The sequence below is a fragment of the Anser brachyrhynchus genome (genome assembly GCF_964034855.1).
Source record: "Anser brachyrhynchus genome assembly, chromosome: 6".
NCBI lineage: Eukaryota > Metazoa > Chordata > Aves > Anseriformes > Anatidae > Anser > Anser brachyrhynchus.
The window spans coordinates 23,505,203-23,529,084 of NC_137700.1; the positions used below are offsets into that span (position 1 = coordinate 23,505,203).

Sequence of the window (23,882 nt, forward strand, 5' to 3'; positions counted from 1 at the left end):
GTACATAAAGTGAATGATTGTACGATTTCACATATCAAAAAAAATCATAGAATCATAGAATCATAGGATATCCCGAGTTGGAAGGGACCCATAAGGATCATCGAGTCCAACTCCTGGTACCGCACAGGTCTGCCCAAAAGTTTAGACCGTGTGACTAAGTGCACAGTCCAATCGCTTCTTAAATTCAGACAGGCTTGGTGCAGTGACTGCTTCACTGGGGAGCCTGTTCCAGTGTGCGACCACCCTCTCAGTGAAGAACCTCTTCCTGATGTCTAGCCTAAACCTCCCCTGCCTCAGCTTGACACCATTCCCACAGGTCCTGTCACTGGTGACTAAGGAGAATAGATCAGCACCTTCCCCTCCACTCCCTCTCTTGAGGAAGCTGTAGACCACGATGAGGTCTCCGCTCAGCCTCCTCTTTTCCAGGCTGAACAGAACATAGGAACTCTTGAATTTCTGGGAAAAATAGTCACCCTGCAATTTCTATGTTGCAATTCAAATGGATGAAAAAATCTCTACAGCATAGCACTTTAGCACTATATTCTTGGATTATAGTGAAATATCCAGACTATTAGCATATTAGTGATTGAAAACAAGTGAAGAATTTATCCTAAATACATATATATATTTAACACAGTATCTGTCAGTGGGGACAACCTGAGAAACTCTCAGAAAGTAGAAGACCTCACAAAGGGTTCAAAGCGAAGTCCGGTTACTTCAGCTGAAAGCATTTTAAGGTAGTTAAGAAAATTTCAGAGCAATTATGAATCCATTTCTTCATGTAATTAACTCTCCTATCTTCTAATTACAGTAAGATATGCTTTTTGCCTCAATTTTCTAATCTCCATAAAACACTGCCCAGAGTAGTTTTAGCCCCATTGTGCATTCAAATACCCTTTTATTTCATGCCGAAGAAGAACACATCAGTTTGACCAATTGTGGATTTAGGTACCACATCTCTCTTTGTACTACAACATGGATGGCCAAAGCATCTGAGAGCTGGAATAGCAGAGGCAAGGACAACATCATGGAGGTCTCATACTCATATATGCAACTACAAACCCTATCGGCTTGTATAGAGTCAATATCGAGAAGCAAAAGAACACCAATCAAGGTGCTTAATTTGATGTGAAATTTAGCCAAGCCTGACATGATGAATGTGTTGTATGATGAAATTAACAGCTGATGGGTATATCCACTGGTGCACTTCTGACAGGCAGCAGACCACATATGGAATGCATCAGGGATCAGCCCTATCGTCGTGATCAGGGCTCTCGTGAAAACGTCTGTACTCCCGAACAACGGCTACGTGCGTTGAGGCCCTGCTTCAAGGACGCGGTCAAGCATTGCTTGTTGGTGGGAAGTAGAGAGTAATTTCCTTCCTCTGTGCTTCCACATGGCCTTTGCTTTTTCCTTTTTCCTTTTTTTTCCTGTTTCCGCTTTCCCTTTAGTTAAATTATTTAATTAATAATAATAATGTTCTCTTAATAATTATTTTTCCCTTAATTAAATTATCCTTATCTCAACCTGTGAGTTGTTTCTTTCCTTTTCTTCTTCCCCTCCTTTTCTGAGGAGGGGGAGTGAGAGAGCAGTTGTGGTGGAGTTTAGCTGCCTAGCAAGGTAAAACCATCACACCTGGAGAAAAGGAGGCTGCTCAGGGAAGCAGTTGAGTCACCATCCCTGGAGATATTCAAAAGACATGTAGATATGGTACTTAGGGACAGGGGTTAGTGGTAGACTTGACAGTGCTAGGTTAACAGTTGGACTTGATGATCTTAGAGGTCTTTTCCAACCTAAATGATTCTATGATTCTGAAGTCCCATGCTGGGTAACTAACATGGTCCTCCAGGGGGACTCCATCCTTGGGTACTGCTGCAACTTGCCAGCACCTTGAGCAACCAGCTGGAGCTGCAAGGGTGGCCATGCTGGGAGCAAGTTGGCCTGGAGACCCCCACCCTGGAGCTTCCAGCTGGAGCCTGGTGTGACTGCATATCTTGCCCATGCCACAGGCACCTCTGTGTGACAACAACTGACACGCATCAAAGAAAAATACTGGCATGACTGACCTTGCTGTCATGACTAATTCTGTTGCTCAAAACTTGTAACTGGGAAAGCTCCATCGCATACTACGCCAGCACGTTTTTTCTCTGGAAACTGATACTTCCTGCTGTGCCAAGGTGAGACTCTAGGAACCACAGCCATAAATCAAACCTCTGCGTTTGGAGCCGTAACATAGGGGCTCCTGAGTCATGCCATGCCTGCCAGGGGCAGGCGTCCAACAATGCTGGCATAGTGTTTTCCTGTGGGATGCACATCTGAGAATACATTCATTCACATTGAGAAGTCCTTGCAACAACTGCCACTGACTTTAAAGCCTACACACCACTGGTCTGCATCAAGGTCCATTCCCACTGCTACTGGTGTGCTCGCTTCTCAAGCAGCATCAAGGCTGCCTGGGTCTGGACTCTTTACTACTGTAGAAAACATGGCAGGGGTCTGGCTGCTGTTTTAACGTGCAGGGGCTGTGTTTATACGAGTAAATATTAAGATACTGTTCTCCAGCACCAGATAGCAAACTCAAGGGTGCAGCCATCTCAAACTGGGATGGCCACATCCCAGCTTCAAGTTTGCTGGCACAGACACTTAAACAGAGCATATCATAGAATCACAGAATCATAGAGTCATAGTCATAGAATGGCTTGGGTTGAAAGGGACCTCAAAGTCCACCTGGTTCCAACCCCCTGCCATAGGCAGAGACGCCACCCACTAGATCAGGTTGCTCAGGGCCTCATCTAACCTGGCCTAAAACACCTCCAGGGATGGGGCATCCACAACCTCTCCGGGCAACCTGTGCCAGTGCCTCACCACCCTCTGAGGGAAGAATTTCCTCCCAACCTCTAATCTAAATCTCCCCTCTTTTAGTTTAAAACCATTCCCCTTTGTCCTGTCATTATCTGCCCGAGCAAAAAATTGCTCTCCGCCTTTTTTATAAGCCTCCTTTAAGTATTGAAAAGCTGCAGTGAGGTCACCCCGAAGCCTTCTCTTCTTCTGGCTGAACAGCCCCAGCTCTCTCAGCCTTTCTTCATAGGAGAGGTGCTCCAGCCCCTTGATCAAGGCCTCCTCTTGACCCACATCCTTCTTGTGCTGGGGGCCCCAGACCTGGATGCAGCTCTCCAGGTGGGGCATCATGAGGGCAGAGCAGAGGGGGACAATCACCTCCCTCCCCTGCTGGCCACTCCTCTGGTGATGCAGCCCAGGATGCAGTTGGCCTTCTGGCTGCAAGCATGCACTGCTGGCTCACGTCAAGCTTTTTGTCCTCTAAAACTCCCGACTCTTTCTCTACAGGGCTGCTCTCAGTGAGTTCTTCTCCCAGTCTGTCCTCCTGTCTGGGATTGCCCCGACCCAGGTGCAGCACCTTGCACTTGTTGAACCTCATTCAGCTCACGTGGGCCCACTTCTCAAGCTTGTTCAGGTCCCTTTGGATGGCATCCCTTCCTTCTGTTGTATCGACCGCACCACTCAGCTGGGTGTCATCTGCAAACCTGCTGAGGGTGCATTTGATTCCATTGGCTATGTCATTGATACAGATGTTAAACAGCACTGGTCCCAGGACAGACCCCCGGGGGACACCACTTGTCACTGGCCTCCACCTGGACATGGAGCCATTGACCACCACTCTCTGGGTGTGACCTTCAAGCCAACTCTTTATCCACTGAATGGTCCACCCATCAAATCCGTCTCTCTCCAATTTGGAGATCAGGATGTCATGTGGGACCATGGGGGTATCTGCTCCCTCCCCGTGTTTCTCTAGCTGTTATTTTTTTCTGTAATGTCTCCACTCTATTCCTCTCCACATCACGAAGATGACTAACCCAAGAGGCAGCTTTCTGCTCTCTCTCTTGATGTGACCTTATGTCAGAGTGCTGCTGATCCTAACTCGGGTTCCTGGCTAGTCTCCCCAACCCCATCACCACCTCTGCACCCACAAAGGCTTTACCTAACCACCAGCACGCCAGAGGATCGGAAGTCAGATGCCATCCCAAATCCCTTCTGAAATAAACCTTGAAATAACCCCCCAAAACCTGCAGACTTCTCGTTTCATGAATTTTAACATAAATACTTTTGGGGACAGAGAAACATGGGGAGCAGATAAAAGCAATGATCCACCCATGAAAGCCGGGGAGGGGAAAGGAGGAGAAATAAGGCATGTGGCACCAGAAGTGGTGGTAGAGTTGCCAGAGGAAGCCAGAAGACAGGCCTGCTCCAGGAGACAAGCCTAGCTGAGCAAAATGGGCTTTGAAGAAACCACTTTTCCTTCTCCAGTTCAATGCCCCCCTCTGAGTAGGTGTGGAGACATCTGCTCCTGGACTTAGATCTTTCCAAGGAGGATCCATTCACAGAATCATGGAATCACCAAATAGTTTGGGTTGTGAGGGACCTTAAAGATCATCTAATTCCAACCCCCCTGCCATGGGCAGGGACACCTCCCACTAGACCATTCCTCCTCATGGACCTCAGGAACTGCCTTGAACAGGCTTCTGCAGCACACACAAACACACACACTGTCCAAGGAAGAATGACCCCATACAACACACTCCAGAAAGAACAAGAAAGTGGCTGTTGCACGAGCTGCTCTTCAAAGACACTTCTTCTCACTTGACCTTGATCGTGTCCTAGTTGAGGAACCATGGTGTGGACTTCCCAGCTGCACGTGCTGCCTGGATCGTCAGCGCTGAAAGCCCTGTATGCAACCTGCCCTTCCACAGTGCATTCTGCCTTCCTCCAGGCCAGCTGCTCCCCTAGGACCCAGCACACTGACACCTCCTGGCTGTGCAGGGACTCCATGCCAAACCTCCAGTGCAGCCTGGTAGAGCAGCCACCCTGGGCTGCAGCAGAACACTGGCTCCCATCCCAGCTTTTTACGCCATTTAAAGCTTTTACATTCACCCGGACACTGGCAGCTGCGTGCTTGCAGCCCTTGGCTGCTGGGTGCCAGGCTTCCTTAGTGCTGTAAGTCTCCCACAGGCTGTCATCTCCTTCTTCTTCCATCCTTCCCCTCTTCCACAGCTTTCTTTCAGCTCCTGCAGCCCCCAGGAATGGAATTTTTTGCGTTTGGCACAGCCTGCAATGAGGAGGGGATTACACATGGATATAGGGCTTGCTGGAGGACTGTTCCAGAGAAAAGGATGCCAACATGGCAGGGCCTTGAACGTCCTGCCCTAGAGGAAATGTTCCCTGGCCTGTGCTAACTCCCCTCTCAAGCTGTGATTTCAGCAGTACAGGCACTTGGTGCCAGCATCCAGGAACTGTCTGGGGGGGCTCTTCATTGCCAAGTCCCAACAGCAACGTTATCAAATTCAGCAGTGGTTTGTCCCAGTTCCTCCTGGCAGACCACAAGAGCCCAGACAGGGAACAGGGCAGCAGCTAAACACACAACGCACAACGGAAGGCACAGTCAAGTGCTTGGGACATGTGTTAGTCATTTCTGTCCTATTGTAAGTTCAGAAGTGAGGGCTCCAAGGGCATGGCTGAACTCAGCGGCCCAGCAGAGCCCCTCTGGCTGTTGGGCATGGAGCAGCTATGGAGGCAAATGAAATAAGGGAAGGGCCCGTAATGCTTCCACCAAACTCTGTGCTTTGATGTCTACTTCCCTCTGCATTGTTGGGTGGCATCCTCTTTCAGCCTGCCACTGTTTGCTCAGCATTCAGCCTTTCTGTCTGCCCAAGATGTACTTGGATGTCTCTTTTTTTTTCAGGTAAGGACTCTGCACAGCTAGGTTTTGAGGAGTCCATCACCACCAGGCCCCTTTCTTCAAGCTATAATAAACAGAATCATAGAATCATTTAGGTTGGAAAAGACCTCTAAGATCACCCAGTCCAACCTTTAAGTAGTCACAATGCATTACATATTCTTGCTGTGCTTCAGAAGAATATAAAAGTCCTATAAATGAGCAAATAAATACAAAGCTGTAATATCCCACCAAAAGCATTGCTCTTTGGCCAGGTTACTTTAGTAACTTATTTCTCCTTGGGATAACTAAATAAACAAAACCTCCTTCAATCTGAGAAGCAAATTCCCATAGCAAAGCTCAGCACACAGAAACCTTTGCACTGTGGGAACGCATCTGAGATAGATGTGAACTGCCTGGCCTGGGGACTGCATGGCCCAGCAGGAGCTGAGAGCTGCCATGATCCATATCCCACCCCTGGTCAGCAGCACATCTTCGCTGCTGCGTAGGAACATACCTGTGGGCTAAAATTTGCTTGTGCATGGTTTGTCACATGGAGCACTTCAGCAGGTACAACACAACCTTCACAACCTAAGTATTGCCAAAGCTTGGCCAGCCAGTCGACTCTAAGTAACTCATTTAAGATTCAATGCCGCTTTATGGACCTGTGTTCACAGGCTATGAAGTTGCAGAAGGTCACTGGGGATGGATGCTGAACACCAGTGCAGTCATCAAAGATAAGGAACAATTCCATTGACCTTAAGTACGTATGTGCATGTGGAGCTTGGCAGGGGAATGCTGGTGTAAGCAGATGAAAGAAGGTAACAAACCCAGCTGAGCAAGCTCCCAACTGAGGGAAGAAGAGGGAGGGCAGGCAGTTTTGAGAGTGTGGGCACCAACCACAGTCATGGAGCAGTGACTTGACAGACCACAGGGCTGTGAACAGCTAGGATGGCTTATTCACAGCAAGGGAAGGAACAGATTTTGGAATAAGTCACTTTTCAAAGTCATGGGGTGATGGAACAGTTCATAGGCTTTCAGGGACAGTGGTAGCAAGTCGCTGGTCATGGACAAAAACGAACCACAGACTGAGTTCTCCAGACTCGGTTCTGCTCTATGGGACAAGCTGAACAGGACAAGGTGTTTGACGCTCAGTGTGGTGGGGCCTGACCCCACAGACAAGCCAGAGACTGAAGGGAACCAGTCCCACGAAATGGGATGGAAACAAAGAGGCGGTGCTGCAACATCACCCACCCACCCTCTACCTCACACAAGAAGCACACTACACCTCTTTCCTCTCTCCACTTCCACAAACAAGCTTTTGCAGTCCTGGCCAGTATCAATCTGAGTTGTGCACATTCAGGCGCACTGTGTCTAAATGTGCATGGAGTCACAGCCGAACTCAGGCCTGTGGCAACTCCCAGGCTGCTTGGGTTATGCCAGTGCCTCCGGTGCTCTCGCTGTGCACCTGGGAGCAGGGTCTGGTCCCGGCATCTCTGGGACCCCTTTGGGGCGGGGGAGATACCTGCGGGGAATTCCCCAGTGCCTCCTTGCCAAAGACACATTGTCCGAAGCATGCAGCTTTATAACATGACATTAAAAAATTTATTAATTCATTTGCTGATGTATGTTTGCTAATCGATTCACTTAATTATTGCTTAGTTTTTTTTAAAAAAAGCCCGTAGTTCACTGGATTCTAAACTCCTGCAAATTTACAGGGAAGAGGAATCTTACATAGCTTGAGAAGACAGGCAACAAAGTGACGTCAAGTTTGAAATCAAACAACAAAAAACCTGAACTGGTTTGTAAGACTGATGTTTCTTGCTTGTTTCATCCTTTTTATGTTTTAACAAGGACAACAAGTTGATCTAAGGACATGAACAGAGCTTTCATTCTGAATTTCCGTACTTTTATTGGTTTAAATGAAAACCAGACTGTTGTTTTAATGTTGTGTATGAAACCACAAAATAACTATTAATTTTTCCCATTCCAACAAAAATGGTTAAGATGATTTTAATAACACTTTGGAAAAAAAAACAGCTTTCAGACCACGGAATTGTCCAGCATACAAAAGTCAGCCATAGTGATATTTTTAAAGCAATGCATAAAGACATGAAAATTGTACATTTTCCACTGAAAAACTCAGCTACAGCTGCACTGGGAATGCCACTGAAGTAAATGTCCTCTGGAGATTTCATCACATCAAAGCAAGGGGTATGTATACTTTATTTGCTGTTTCTCTAGATGCTGACAGCAGAGTGGGTTACTTATCTATAGCACTCCATAAATATAGCCAGAGCCTTTTATCTGCTGTTCCAGTACTTTACTGTCACCTCGCTGCCTCACTCGTACTGTGGGAAGGAGAGGACCCAGAGATCCCATTAGAGCCAACAAGAAAGAGGAGAGCCAAGGCTTCTGCTGGCAGGCAAGGAGTACAGGCACCATGCCATTCAGGAGTCCAGGACTGAGCCCAGCCTCCCATCACTGAAGCCAGGGAAGCAAAAATAAACCCATCTGTTCTGGTGGCCAAGAATTGATGATGATGACCATGGTGTCACTCTGGATGTTCAGACATTTGCCAGGAAATAGAGGAGGGATTAAAATACGCACCTTTACCTGAAGAAAGGCACTGAAGAAGTGAGGTAACACCTGAACCACTCGCCATCAGAATGTGGCAGGTATCACAGGCTCTGGCAAGGACTGGACTTGCAACTGCAATTTTAAGCAAGCAGAGATGGGAAAGAGAAACGATGGGAGGGCAAAGGTTTCAGGTCAGTATGGTGACATTAGCAGACAGTTCTCATGAAGTTTCATGTACCTGTTGCTGTAGGTCACAGCTGCTGGGGACAGGGAGAACTGCAGGGAAAAACAGATGGTAAGATGAGATGCATTGAAAAAAGGCATGTTTTGGAAAGTTTCGCTATTTCTAATTCATTAATTGTAAAAGCCTGTGTATTCTTATCTCCCAATCACGCTACCATGTGACTTCAGAGCTCAGATGGGATGCTTGCATCCAGCTCTTGCATGCGCATAAGGGTGTGCAGGCAAACTTGGGTAAACAATTTGAGATCTGGTTTGAAATACTTCCAGGGATGAGAAGGAAAATGCTCTATTTTGTTTCACTGTCCGGTTTTGTTTGGTGGCACAGAGGATGCTGCAGCCTGACGACTAACATCTCTGAATAAGATGACAAGCAGCCAGATATAGATTCAGCTTTGTCACTTTTCCAGTGTCCTCCCAACTCTGTGCAACTCCTGCTCCACATGGGCCTCCTTTCTGTGCTTAAGGCATTCCCACAAGCAGGTGTGTTCTACGGCACCCGTGGTTTCTGCTCAGCAGAGCAATCCTGCTGGGGCTGTAACAAACCAGGAAAAATGAAAATACTCTGAAGGACACTGATTTGTGTCAAGGGATGAAACAACCCCCAGCATCCATCCCCAAGAATCACAAGAGGCAAAAGGCACTTTTACAGCCACCTTTTACTCCTCTCTGCTTAAGTTTTAGTGAGCAAAATTTCAGCTGAAGCTTTGCCAGCAACTGTGGCTTACACAGTGTCTCCGCACTGATTCCCACTTCAAAGTATTTGCGAAGAAATGTCCCCTTCATCTCCTGAAAGGCTCAGCATCAAGGATGGATAGCATGATGCCCCCGTGTCCCAGGAGGAAGCCACCTAGCTTTTGTCACAGACCTGTCACTGACCCCCAGCTTTCGGAACCTGAGCTTTCCCTTCGTGAAGCATAGCCAGTCCTGCACAACCTCTGGTCCCCACCTGTGGCTGGATGGCAGAAACAGAAATAAAAATGCCCTGCCACTGTTGATCTCTCTGCCACCTTCTGGAAAAATTTGCCAGACATACACATTTAAGAAGAGCTGCCTAATTTATAGATAATTTTGGTAGGTTTCACATGTTTTCCAGCAGATGGATTAACTGAAAATTGAACCTTTTACGTGGAAAGGAGCCCTGAAATCCCCTCATTCTCAATTTGGCCCTTGAACATGAAAGCTTCTTCCAACCTTCATATTTTCTATACCTCATTTCTATGAGCATACGCTCTTCTCACAGCTTTGTTCTTGATAACCCCGCAACTGATGCTATCCCCCTACAGGTTTTATTATTTCCTTGCTTGCTCAAGGTTTTATTTGCAGCATCTGACTTACCGATTTGCTGACACAAATCCAAATACATCAATCAGATTTCATCAGTGACACAAATATTTTTAATTGGCTAGTGATCATCACTAGTTAGAAAGTTTAAAAGGAAACACTGTGGTTAAACGGTAACATATATTTTTAACCTGGGCATCTTGTTAACAGATTTTAATAGGAGGCTCACAGGCAGCTCAGCTAAGTACCTGGAGATACACCATTCCTCGTCACAGCTGACAAAGCGCTATCGTATCTCTGTTTGGGATATGCATTATTCAGAACGGCATGTTACCACACTCTGCACACAGTGAAGCCTTTTTGGCTGGCAACCTCTTTTCCTCAGCAGGCTTACAGAGACCTTGTACACGGCTCTCCAGAGCACAAAGGTGCTGCTCTGAGATCCCAGCTGAGTGGGGACAAAGGGCAGACTTCTCAGACAATCCCCCACTGCATGGTCATCGATGCTGGCACCACGCCATGCCACTGGCCCTCCACCATCGCACTGACCATTTCAAGAAGCAGGCTGTTCCTGCTTTTGCGTTTGCATAGGAGGGAGCAGAGGTTATGAGAAAGACTCTGTTCTCAAGTTCAGCTGCCTTATCAAACAGCTTGAGATTTTAAACAATGCATCCTAACGGTTAAATGCAACCATGCCTGCATTTACATCAAATTAATGAACAGTTACATGTTGCAATATAGTTTTCATTTTCTTACTATGCTCAGCTTCTGCTAGAATAACCCTGTTTGGATACAGTGCAATGCTTCGTCCTGCAGGCACACTGCGTCCAGACTAAGGATAACGACTTAAATCATTATTTCAAATCACTGCAGACCTGACTGATGTGACAGAAAGCTGCTTTATCTAAAGCTTGGGGCACATGAAAGAAACACAAAGGTGTACTTCGAATGATTATTGAGCGGAAAAGAAAAATGCTGAAAAAAGAGATGGTATAACTTTTTATGAAGTCTCTAATGATTTTGAGAAGAACTAAGAGCTGTCCACCAGCTGCTCTGGACAAGATGATTAGCAACTCACTCATTATTAAACTAAAACCTCCATCAATTTGCATAAGAAACATTTACATTCATTTCCTACAGTGCCACACGTTGCAATTGAGTCAACTTTTGCTACAAACAGTGAAGCGGAACTGTATCACTTTTAGAACAGTGGACAAGGCTGGCCCAAGGGCAGGTGGCCAGGCGCTGCTGTCACCTGGGGGATAGGCAGGTGGCAGAGGAGAAGGGATGTGGAGATCGTCCGCGGGACATTTGCTGAGGGAAGGGCAGTATTGCTCCAGGAGCTGATGCGCAGGGGCGTGCGCACAGCCCCAGCTGCAAGATCCTGCCTTTCGGTGCTGCAGGAGACCCCAGCAGCTTGCTGCAAAACTGTGTTTGCTCCCCCTCCCCTTAACTCGATCCCCGATTTGATGCCTAGGTCATACTTTCTCTGAAAAATCCCTGACTCAAATCACTAATCTTTTTTGTTCCTTTTAATATAATTCATTTTTTAAATTTAACAATCTTGCATCCTCCTGCCCCAGTTTGGTAGCTCGTTCTCAACCTGAAGGCTGCACACACAACTGAGGAGCTGTGCGCTGTTCTCATCAGCCTGTATGCACAGGGTCTAATTTACAGGATTTAAAGCCTATGCTGACATTAGATTCATTATTTTTTTCATTTGTATTAGTATTTTTGCATTTGTATTAACTTTGTAGACTTATTCTTTCAATGACTGGGTTGTGAGTGGAGAAGATGATTCTTAACCAATAATTTACACATCTCCTTAGCAGTGCCATGGTAAGCAATACAGGCCCTGAAGATATATATACAACGATGCCATATGCCATTTTAGTCTCATGAAACCGCAGTGTATGTGATGTCCACACACAACATATCGTGGAAATGCTACTCACTGCCGTTTATTTTATCTATGGTCTTGATTCATTGTGAAACCACAGTGTTTTGCAAAATTAATCACATCTTAGTTTATAATATTAACATCTGTCTAAGATTCCACCCTAGGAAGAACAGGATGTGATATTTATAAGCTATAAAATAAAGTAAAAATGAGGGGGGAGACGATAACTGACTTCACAACCAAACTACTTATGGTTGTATCACCACATACCTGGGGGATGAAAGGCAGTCTTGTTCAAAAATTCAAAATGGTTCAAAATTAGCATGTTTTAGCTAGGAAACTTCTTCCAGATTTTCCTGGAAGGGAGCAGAGAGAAATACCTCTACAGAGCCATCATGACAGACTGACTCCTTCTAAAAGGAAACAGGATACTTGGGATTTTCCAGGAGACCGGACTTACTTGCAAATTTGAGTCATTTACAAAGAATTCCAAGAAATTAGGCAATAAAGGCCAAATAAAATATAAATAACACACGCATATTGTAAATATATATGTAATACACATCTACATATACTACACATATGCACACTCCTGCTTCTACTTTCTAATCATTTATAGGTAGTAGAATACATAAGCTATACCATCATATAACTCTCATGAGCATGTCTGCAAACACCGTTTTCATACTATAGGCAGAGCAATACTTACTATGTGGTGTTCTGGCAAAGTCCGCTAGTTTCTGTGACTGACACTGAAGTTGACAGAAGACGTCTTTGAGAAAATCCGTCTTATTTTATTCAGTTACCTCACTATAGATTTAAGATCTTATCTTCGGGCTAAGAGACTTGGAAAAGTTTAGCTAAAAAATATAAAATAAAGCTCATTGTCACAATTTGTCTGGATTAATTTACACATTAATCCAGATTCATCTTCCTGTTGTTCCATGTCATTATAGAGGACTCAGAAGAGCTTTCTTCGTACATCATTACAAAGTAGTACACACAGTTCTTTTACTCTCCTGTGCCAAAATGTAAAAGCTCATTACTTACATAATTTTAATCATAAAACATTTAGCAAATAACTTATGCACCTATTGTACGCTGCATTGAGCTGCATAATAAAGTGAGAGGATTTATTTTCTCGGAGTACGACACTAGTTGCTGAAATAGCATTAAAAGCTTTTCAAGGCAACAAAGAAAAATGTTGGCTTACTGCTCTGTGTTTTGACTCGGATGGAATAAACACATAAATAAATTGAATTAGATCTGCCTGATGTTTGCGGCTTCTGTGCTGCAGCTCCCCGCTGACTACAGTGGAAGACCCTAATGGCATGCAAAGCTGAAACACAGCAAGTAGAGGCTCATCCACAAGATCTTAGTTCAGACTGAGTCCCTGCAACGCGTTCCTATTACTAACCTCAAGTCAATACCTGTAATACAATATCAGACAGTGGTAATGCATGCTCACAGAATCATAATGCAGCTTTACAATAATGGACAACAAAGATATTTCAATTTAAATAAATACTGGATAAAATCCTTTCAGGCATTAATTATTAAGGAAGAATTCAGCCAGCCACTGGAAAGTGACTTAAGATTAAAAAAAATTTTTTTCCTCTCCTTTTCAAGCAGACAAGCATGTCTAGTTTATTACCAGGAGCACATAAAAGGAAAGAATACAGGCAGAGTTGGTGCACCTCAAAAAAAACAAGAATAGTGTTCAGCTTACAAACATCCCCCTGGGTGAGTTTTGAGGGGATTTCTCCCCCATTCAGGCCAGACTTGTTAGTAAGTTCCAGCAGTACCCCTGTTTAAACTTTCCTCTTTTTATTTTCTGTATCAGTGCAAACAGCTTTATTGGACTTAAGTTCGTGTACTGGAAGAGAGGTTTATACTTCCAGAGACTGCTAATACTATGCAGCTGTCTCTTCCAGGCTGAAGAATCCCAGTTTATTTAGTGATCCCTTGCAGGGAAGCTGCTCCAAGCCTCTGGTCATCGATCCCTGTGGGCATCGATCTCTGAACCTTTCTGAATGATGAAAACACAGCTGCACTCAATACTGAAGATGCAGGCACATTGGAGATGTATATAGCAGCATCATTACATCCCCTTCTGTTCTCTATTTAATTCACGTTTAACATTCACACACTCCTTGGGAGAAGCGAGCTTATATTTTCATTGGGCCTCAGGCTCTCAATCAAGTTTGATGATGCTGAGATCAGGTCTCTGCATCTCCATACATTTTCCAGGTGAGGAAACACCATCAGAAGAAACTTGGCCTTATGAAATATGAACAGGAACCTGAGCAGACAGTTCTGGTCTACTTCCTTGCCTTTGTCACTAACCTGCAATGTGGCCTTAGGAAAGGCACGTAACCTTCCCATACACGGGTTTTCTAGTACTAAAACTAAAATAATAATGATCTTTCTCATAATGTTGTAGAAATTAATTAATCACTTGCATCTGGGGTCCTCTGATGGCATGATGTCTAGTTTTCTGCAATTGCAGGCAACCACGCATTAAATGTTAGCGCCAGTGTGGTTAGCTGAACTTGCCTGAGTTATGTGACACATTATAAAGACAAAGATTACTGTTTTTAGGCTAAGCTAAATTCCTTCCTAAATAGTCTGTAGTAGAACTGAAGTAGAAGATGTACTCAGGAAGTGGTCTGCTGCCATCCCTTCCTCTTGTGATAGTGGAGCTATAGTTTCCGTATATTTTCTACTGCTAAGAAAAGTGTGTGTTAACTACTAGACCATCTGTCTGCTGCTTTAACTATTTAAGAAAATTGTCTGCTGGGGAACTTAATGACCTTACTCTTCTGTAGGGAATTTTTGGTCATCTATTCTACTGTTAATTCTCAATATAATAGCTTTGTTTACTCATTTCATCATAAACAGTTTCTTTTCATTACTATTATGACCATAAATTTCTATCTGCAACATAGTCAAGCTTAAATGTTTCCATTCTTCCAGCTGATTAGCTTGGCCTGAAGTTGTCTATGTATTTTATCATCGAATAGGTTACCTAACAGCTCTGCTGGTTTCCACTCTCTTCTACTGAAGTAAACCTGGACCTATTAATGAGGAACACAATGCATACTGATACATCTCTTGGAAAGGAGATTTTTAAGCTTTTTTGGATCTGGTGAGAGCAGTGTTCTCCTAAAATGACTCTCCTGATGCATGCCAGGCGTATCTGCAATCACACTGACCTTGTAAACCACTTCATTGAAGAAACAAACTACGCTGTATTCACTGATTTTGCAAAACCTTGAAGTAAGTTGGACACCTGAGGGATATAAGTCATGATGGTACAGTCAAACGTTTATATGGATACAAACATGATTTAGGATGTGTTATTTTTTAATCTGCAAAGAATTATTCCATTAAGGAGAGGATGGTAATCAGCTGTCTAATCTATTCTGCTTCCAACAAAGCAAGGCAGAGACCAGTATTTAGGCAAACAAAACATAGCAAACAAGTCCTCAAATGAAAAGGGATTCTGAAATGAGCCTTAGTACGAAGAGTCCTGAAATCACACAAGAAAGGCAGATTTGCTGCAAGGACATGTTTTTCCCCGTTTGATAAAGTACTGCCATCTCCTGTGGTTTAGTAAGCTGGAACCCCAAGAAATAACAAATCATATTGTTCATGTCATCGCATGCTAAGGAAGGTGTCTACTAATTAAAAGGAAAAGGGATTGTCATCAGAAAGCTGCTGGTGAGAAGCAGAGGAATGGCACTGGCACAGAGACAGTATCGAGGTGCTAGAAAATTCATGACAAATCACACAAATATTTGTAGAAAAAAGGGCTAAATTATATTCAGAGAAAGTCTGTGATTTTCTACTGTTGGGAGAAATCTTCTCATCATGAGCTTAAACACTGAATACATTTAAATGTAATTTAAACTCCCAATGAGGCTTTCAAGTCAATGTTTTCAAAGGCTTACAAATTATTTTAGAGGATAGGCTCATATTCCAATAAGCAAAGACTGAGAGAACTGTGCTAGCCTTGTCAATATGCTTGCTTATAGAACAAGTACTAGGACGATGCAATAGGTTTCAGATGGAAGACAGGAAGACATAAGGCAGAAGGTGTGAAAGATTCAGAAGGATGATACAAGGCAAAGACACTATTTTCTCACCTTATTATCAGAGAACACAAATACTTGCTAAATGTAATCCATCACAAATACGTGTGTGTAAATGCAATGCCCATACGAGGGCCTATGCTAGCACTAGCAGCTTTCTGATTATTGGCACTTTGCCTAATTACATCTAATTGCTACTAGTCTCAGAGGAAGGCTGTAATTCACCCCAAATACTTATGACAGGCAGTCAGTAAAAGTACCTACCTGCCTGATCAGTATTTTAGGGGATCGTAGGTAAGGAAACAAAACTGTAACATTTATTCTTTCAGGAAGAAAATACTAAAACTTGCTCTTTAGAGAAGTTATTTTATATAACATACTATCTGATGGGAAAGTTTGTTTTTAGAAGCTGTCTACATTGTAATAATTAGTTCAATAAAATTTGGGACACAAAGTTTCAGGAATCCATATCCTGAGATAAAGCTATATAGCATTAGAGCATCACGAGTGATGCTTTTTGTAATCACATCATAAACATCTACAGATGAAAATTTGGATGTAATTTACAGCTTAATATTAACAATATTATGTACAAAATGTAAAGAATCCCAGTACATTTGTTTTCATTTCAGAAATATTCAAAAAGCTTTGAAAAATAATGTTAATTCACTTGCTAGGGAGGAAGAGTCTATTGGACAATGGGAAATGCCAAGACTTCACAACTACCAGCCTGGACAGACATTTCCTGCACTAATAATTTCTCATTCACCACAGCTTTCAGAACTCATTCCTCCTGTCTTCTCTAAAACTTTCCCTAGATAAACCATTTTCTTTTAATCTCACATCAACTTACATTGTCTTTAATCCCATCCATGAGAACTGTGAAATATACAATAAACCCCTTCACATAAGTGAAAAGATGCAGGATGTGAAATGTCACTTAGAACTACATATGCTACACTTACACCATCCATGTGAGATTTACATTTTTTTAAACAAATATTTTGTGGCTATATTTCTTTTTTTCTTTCTTTCTTTTTTTTTGTGTTGTTCCTATTTTTCCATGCAACTGAATTAGTTGTAGACTTCATGGGGCTTTCCTCCCAGGAGTTCTAATACAGCAGAGACTGGAAAAGCTGAAACAAACAATTTTATCCTTTTACTATTTTTAGAAGCATATTTGAATTCTTAAGTGCATATTTTTGTAACTAAAAAGATGGGGGAGAGAGGAAAACATACTTTCCGATATATTCCAGCACTGCAAACATAAGAATCTGATGTGGGGGATGGAAAGGGATAGGAAGGAGAGAGAAGGGAAGAACCCATAACTGAATAAAGAAATGCAAGCGAGAGAAGTAGAAGAGATGAAAATCCAAGTACCAGGAGGTATGTACAGGAGGAAGACAACATGTATTTACAAGGCAATAGGGGAGGAGGAAAAGACAATGTAAAACATGGTAGAGATAACAGATTTACAAAGGAGAAAGTTTAAGGAAAGTCACTTTTCCAAAAAAGTAAGGGATGAATTGAGAAAAATGTGAACTAAAAGAGGAAAACAGAACTGAAATAAGACAGAGGCAGAGCAGAATAAAGGCTCACAACTAAGATTAACAGATACTTTTGTGCATTTCCATAGCAGATGTTCTGTCTCCCTAAATTTAGAAGAGACAATGGGATGAATCCTTTTACTGAATTGGCAGGGTACTTTATTTTCAATTATGTGGTTTAATAATTAAAGTTGCCTTGGCTGTTGCTAAATGTCTGAAAGCCTGTACCATATTCTGGTACCTTCACTCTGAGTACTGTGGTTTTTGGAGATAATGCTTAAGCTAAAAGCATTTTTTACTTTCTTCGACTGTCCTAGGTTTTACAGCAGATGCTGGTTTGAGGGTCTGTGCATTTTCTTAAGGTCCAAACAACAGTCACATACCTAGGCAGGCTCTTCAGTTCCTGGTTTTTTCATACTAAAATTTAAACAAATATTTCATATTGAAGTAAGGGACACAAAAATGTGCTGGTGGAACAGATCTAGTTTGTTGGATACTGCTTGTTGGACATTGTTACTGACAGGAGTCCATCTAAATGCAGATATTTACGTAAGGTTCACAGATGTCACAGTGAACTTAAGAAAATGGACAAGTAACTTATTTTGTTTCTGCATTTAGCTTAGCCTAAAAACAGTAATCTTTGCCTTTATAATGTGTCACATAACTCAGGCAAGTTCAGCTAACCACACTGGCCCTAACATTTAATGCGTGGTTGCCTGCAATTGCAGAAAACTAGACATCATCCTCAGAGGACCCCAGCAGCCCATGCTGCTACTGCTAGCACAGGTGTATCTGGAAAATACTGCTCTACTTCCCCAAGGATATTCTACAGGCAGCTTTTGCTTACACATGTTGCTCCTCACTAGCTCTGTATTTGGAACTCAAGTGAGAAGTAAGTTCAGAGGGTTTATACTGGATGCCTCCCATTATCAACCAGAGGTTAGCAGACCAGCTGTGTCTGTCATCTTCACAGCTGAGGGTTACAAATGGTAATTGCTTGAGCTTCAGTAAAGTGCTTGTATCCACAGCCTTTGGATTTCCTTGAAAGTTTACAACAGTAAGTAGTGACATTTAATTTGTTAAGATTTTTTTGAAGTACTCTCTGTAACTTCACATTTGATAATAAAATATAAATTAAACAGAGAAATGATGTCACTCCCTCCCATCCCCCTCAAAAATAAAATAAAATAAAATAAAATACAGGGAATACCTAAGGCTCTAGGAGATATTGTCTGAACTTAAAAAAGAGTCTTTAAAGATTTCCATTGTAACTGAAGAAAAGACTAATCTAGGGAGCTGTTTTTCTTCTCCCTGTGAATATACTACGTGAGTTGTGATTTACTCTTCCAAAGCACAGGACCACATCAGAGCAGATCTCTTTCTCCTAAAGTATCTTAAAAAATATTATATTTTGTAATTGAATGGGCAGCACCACCACCAGTCCCAAACAAGTTTTGACTTCATTCTACATTTGCACAAAACATACCAAAAGGCCAAGACAATAAATGAATAAGCCTTAACAGTGATTTAGGCTCACCAGCAGATGCAATTGTAAACATATTAAAAATGCAATGAATGCATAAATGTTCATTTGTATTATTGTCCAAATATAGAACAAAAGGAAGAGGACTTGTATCACATAAAGATGGACAACAGAGCACCTTCAAATACAGAAATACAGTACAGAAAAAGCTCTTACTATTTATAAAGACTTGACCAGGAACAAATAATAGGTAGTTTCCATTTGAAACTACAAAAGCAGCTGGCTGATCTCTGTGTGGCCCCTTTGATGTAGACTTTTTAACATGTCTTGGAATTCTAGGGAAATTACAGAGATGTGAAAGGGTTTGAATATTGTGCCAAAAGGAAAAATAAAAGTGACTCAGGTAGGGAAAGGAAGGAAGATTGGCCTGACATCAGTCCCCAGGCATAGTGAGTGAGATCTGATGTAGAGCTCACTCAGTAAAACAGGCAGAATTAATGACAACAACGTGACTCCAAAATAGGTCTTCCTGAACAAATCTAACCTCTCTTCAGAGTAACTGTCAATTTAGTTGACAAAAGCAACTACATATTGGCAATATGTGAATCTTTGTATGGCATGTAACTTAGCCCTCTATGCTTAAAAGAGAGCATAAATGACACCGAACACTGGCAAAACGTATGCCAAATGGGTTAGGGAACTGGTGGGCTGTCAGCTCTTGAACTGCAGCTGTTGGTGGGTATTTCTAGCAGATCTCTGCAGAGACCAATAAGAAGCTTAGAAGTATACAAACAATTTAATTGCTGAAAAATTAATGGCAATGAAAGTCACTAATGGCAAAGTCTATCTGAGCAGGCAGCCTTGTATAATCTGTATCACTATGCAGGAAGCTAGAGTAGGAAGAGCAGGAGGAAAGCTTAAATTTGTGTACTATATTTATCAGATGGATAGTGAAAAGCTGTGTTAAACTCTACCCTCTGACACCAATCCAGATTTCAATGAGTTAGAAGCCATTTCATGCTTACTCACCTAGGCATACCCTGCTCCTTACTGACTAAGCAGAAATTATGGGATGGAGAGTTTTCGAATGTTGGCTTTCACAGAATAGTTTGGGTTGGAAAGAACCTCAAAGATCACATAATTCCACCCCCCCTGCCATGGGCAAGGACACCTTCCACCAGACCAGGTTGCTCAAACACCCAACCAACCTGGCCTTGAGCCCTGCCAGGGATGGGGTATCCACAGCTTCGCTGGGCAGCCTGTTACAGTGCCTCACCACCCTCTGAGTGAAGAATTTCTTTCTAATGTCTAATCTACATCTACCCTCTTTCAGCTTAAAACCATTACCCCTAGTCTTATCACTAAACTCTTTGATGAAGAGTCCCTCCCCAGCTTTCCTGTAGGCCCCCTATTAGGCACTGGAAAGGCGCTATAAGGTCTCCCTGGAGCCATCTCTTCTCGAGGCTGAACACCCTCAGCTCCCTCAGCCTGTTCTCACAGGAGAGGTGATGCAGCCCTTTGATCATCCTCGTGGCCCTCCTCTGGACTTGTTCTAATAGGTCCACGTCCTCCTTATATTGGGGGCCCCAGAGCTGAATGCAGTACTTGAAGTGCAGCCTCACCAGAGCAGAGTACAGGGCGACAATCACTTCCCCAGTTCTGCTGACCACACTATTCCTGATACAAGCCAGGATGCTGTTGGCTTTCTTGGCCACCTGAGCACACTGCTGGCTCATATTCAGCCAACTATCCACCAATACCGCCAGGTCCCTTTCCGCTGGGCAGCTTTCCAGTCGCTCTGCCCCCAGCCTGTAGTGCTGCTTGGGGTTGTTGTGCCCCAAGTGCAGGACCCAGCACTTTGCCTTGCTGAACCTCATACAGCTGGCCTCAGCCCATCGGTTCAGCCTATCCAGATCCTCCTGCAGAGCCCTCCTACCCTCAAGCAGATCAACAGTCCTGCCCAACTTGGTGCCATCTGCCAGCTTACTGAGGGTGCACTCAATCCCCTTATCCAGATCATTGATAAAGACATCACAGAGAACTGTCCCCAGTACCGAGCCCTGGAGGACACCTCTAGTGACCGGCCTCCAGCTGGATTAACTCCATTCACCATGACTCCTTGGGCCTAGCTACCCAGCCAGTTCTTAACCCAACGAAGCGTACACCCATCCAGGCCTTGAGCAGCCAGCTTCTTCATGAGAATGCTGTGGGAAAGTGTCAAGTGCCCTACTTAAGTCTAGGTAGAACACATCCACAGACGGTCCCTCGTTCACTGAGCACGTCACCTTGTCATAGAAGGAGATCAGATTTTTCAAGTGGGACCTGCCTTTGATAAGCCCATGCTGACAGGGCCCAATCACCGGGTTGTCCTGTAAGTGCTGCATGATGGCACCCAAAATAATCTGTTCCATGAGCTTCTCCAGCACCAATGTCAGACTGACAAGCCTGTAGTTCTCCGGATCTTCCTTCCGGCTTCTCATAGTTGGGCATCACATTTGCTTGCCACCAGTCAACTGGAACCACCCCTGATAGCCAGGACTGCTGATAAAAGGCTTGGTTGATTCATGCACTGGGAACACATATACCATGCTCTCATAAGGAAAAGGAGTTCGGAGGAGGAACACAGAGTTTGCTGCACTGATGTTTACAGCTGTACCTCTAGACAGGAGCTGTGAAGAAGCAGATGCTGCACCCTCCCACCCTCACCCTACTGGACCAGTCCATATGACCTACATAAGTCAAGAGAAAAACACGACTTCCCCGCATATAACAAAAGACCTAGTATCTAAGCTAGAAAAGGGATGCTCTATTATCTCTCTCTCAGTGATTCTGGTTCTTCACACTGTACACAGTTTGTCAGAGGAAACACAGTACTCAATTACTGACTAGACACTAGGCCATATAGATAAAATAGCTGCTATTATTTAACAAAACAGCTGTCAACAACAGCTACCAAACAACCTCTCTTTTAAAAAGAATAACTGTCTGGTGTTAGCAAATAACTCTTAAGAAATGGGCAGACCAAGGAAGTTCCCATTTTGGCAGTGGAGCCATAGTTAAAAAGAGATCTTGTTTATATAAATTTTGAAAGAGAGAAAAAAGAGAGGAGAAAATAACTTTTATTTCAAAATAAAATATTCAGTCTATCCCAGGTTGCGTAGCTGGTATGGAAATGTGTTGGCAGCAAGCTTCAGGGTGTGAAGAAAGGATGTGAACAGCGAACAGCCTCAATGTATCGTGGCAATGTCACCTACTTGAACTTGACCCTCTGGAATTAGTGCAGTCAGGTACCACAGATAGCTTGCTCTTCTTCTTCTCCACAGAACGGATTCACACAGCCTTTCTGCCCTACCACTCACAACTTGGCTGACTGGCTAAGGGGAAGACGGGAGCCCACAAGCAGCTACGCATCTGAGTTCAAAAACCATGATGCCCAGATCTGTTCATGCATCAGTGCACAGACCTGCACAAAGCACTGGTAGCACTGCCATCTGCTGCAAGAGAACTGAATGTCAGCCAAATGCAGCACAAACACAACTCACAGAACAAAATCACCTTCAGTTCTCAGTCATGGGTGATCACACAGAAAGCTATTAAGGGCAACTAACTGTCTTTGCTGTGCGAAGCACTATGTTGTTAATGTCATCACTAAACTTCAGTGTCCCCAACTCCTGGCCAGGCTTTGAAAATAGGTGTAGGGCTCTGTCTATTTGCCTTCTCACTTGATTGTTTTCTTTCTTTCACACTTTAAAACTTCACTCACCAGTTACACAAAGTGTAAAAGTACTTTTTCAAACATGATCAAAGCAGCTTAGAATTTAAGATGACTCTTTAAACGTGGATTTAAAAAATAAACTCAAACCAAACCCTCCATATGTTGCAGAATAAAAAACGGATACCGCTATAACCACATGAAAAATACTATCATGATTCCTGCAAAAATGGTATTACTATCTGAATAGCTGTCTGGCACAATCAAAGCTCTCTAGCAAAATATTGCCAGAGAAAACTCTCACAGCCCCATAATAGCAGACAAACCTGTGACAGGAAAAGAAAAAGTAAAGGATTATAGTAGAATTATGTCAGCAGATTAAAAGTCTTCTGTGGAGTAATATTACATTAAAAAAGACCAAGTTCTTGAATAAGCACTATAAAATTGGGACCAAATATCTTTGATTCATAGCAGAAATCCCCTCAATACTGTGGGAAGTCTGTCCCTGATGAACTGTTTACTGAAAAAACATCTAGGTTGCAAAGTAACTGCACCACTTCATTGGAAAAGATGATACCGATCACTTCCTCAATAACATTCAACTCTGCCCTTTTATTATGTGCTGTATCATTGTTAATTCATATCTAAGAAGGAAAGTAAGTTTCAAAAGATCTAAAATGAACACACTGAAAGCTGACCAGAAGTGCCACCATGTCTTAAAGTTACTGTTCAGAAGATTCACTCTCAATCACTGGGAAATGACTTATTTTAGACAAATCCCTTCATTCTGTAGAAGCTGAACTTGTCACAAAGGCAGCAGAAACCCATTAAGTGAGTGGTCCAGGCTTCTCAGATAATCATTTCACTTCCTTGGATCAACTCGTGTTATGTTTAAATAAAATCCAGAATAAGCAACTAAATGTCATCACGTTAACAGTAAGTTAACAGCATTGCTTTTCAACTTAAATAGATAACCCAAAGTAGCAAAATTCTTTTGAAGGAATAAAAACCCAAAGAAAATCACATTCTGTGATTCTGTGAAAATCTTGTTACATTGCAGACCATTCTGCTGGAAACCTACCGGCACAGTTCCTTATCCTAAAAGAATCTCAGAATGATCAGTTACTGAAGGGAAAATCAACTACAGCTCAGTCTGCTCTACATGAAATCAAGCCATCTACCTAAAAACCAGCCCAGCTATCTTCAGTTTGGGAAAAATGTGCCTTTACATCACATGCAGAATCCTAAAATTAAGCAATGCGCACACATCTTCTGCAAGTCAGACACAAGTGTAAAGAAACTGGTATGATTTCC

At 43.1% G+C, this 23,882-nt stretch overlaps 1 protein-coding gene across 7 annotated transcripts in view; it reads right to left on the reverse strand.

Moving 5' to 3' along the window:
* The window catches only part of RNLS (renalase, FAD dependent amine oxidase), a 100,686-nt gene that overhangs the window by 39,764 nt on the left and 37,040 nt on the right, over positions 1-23,882 (reverse strand). The gene's annotated exons all lie outside the window — the stretch shown is intronic.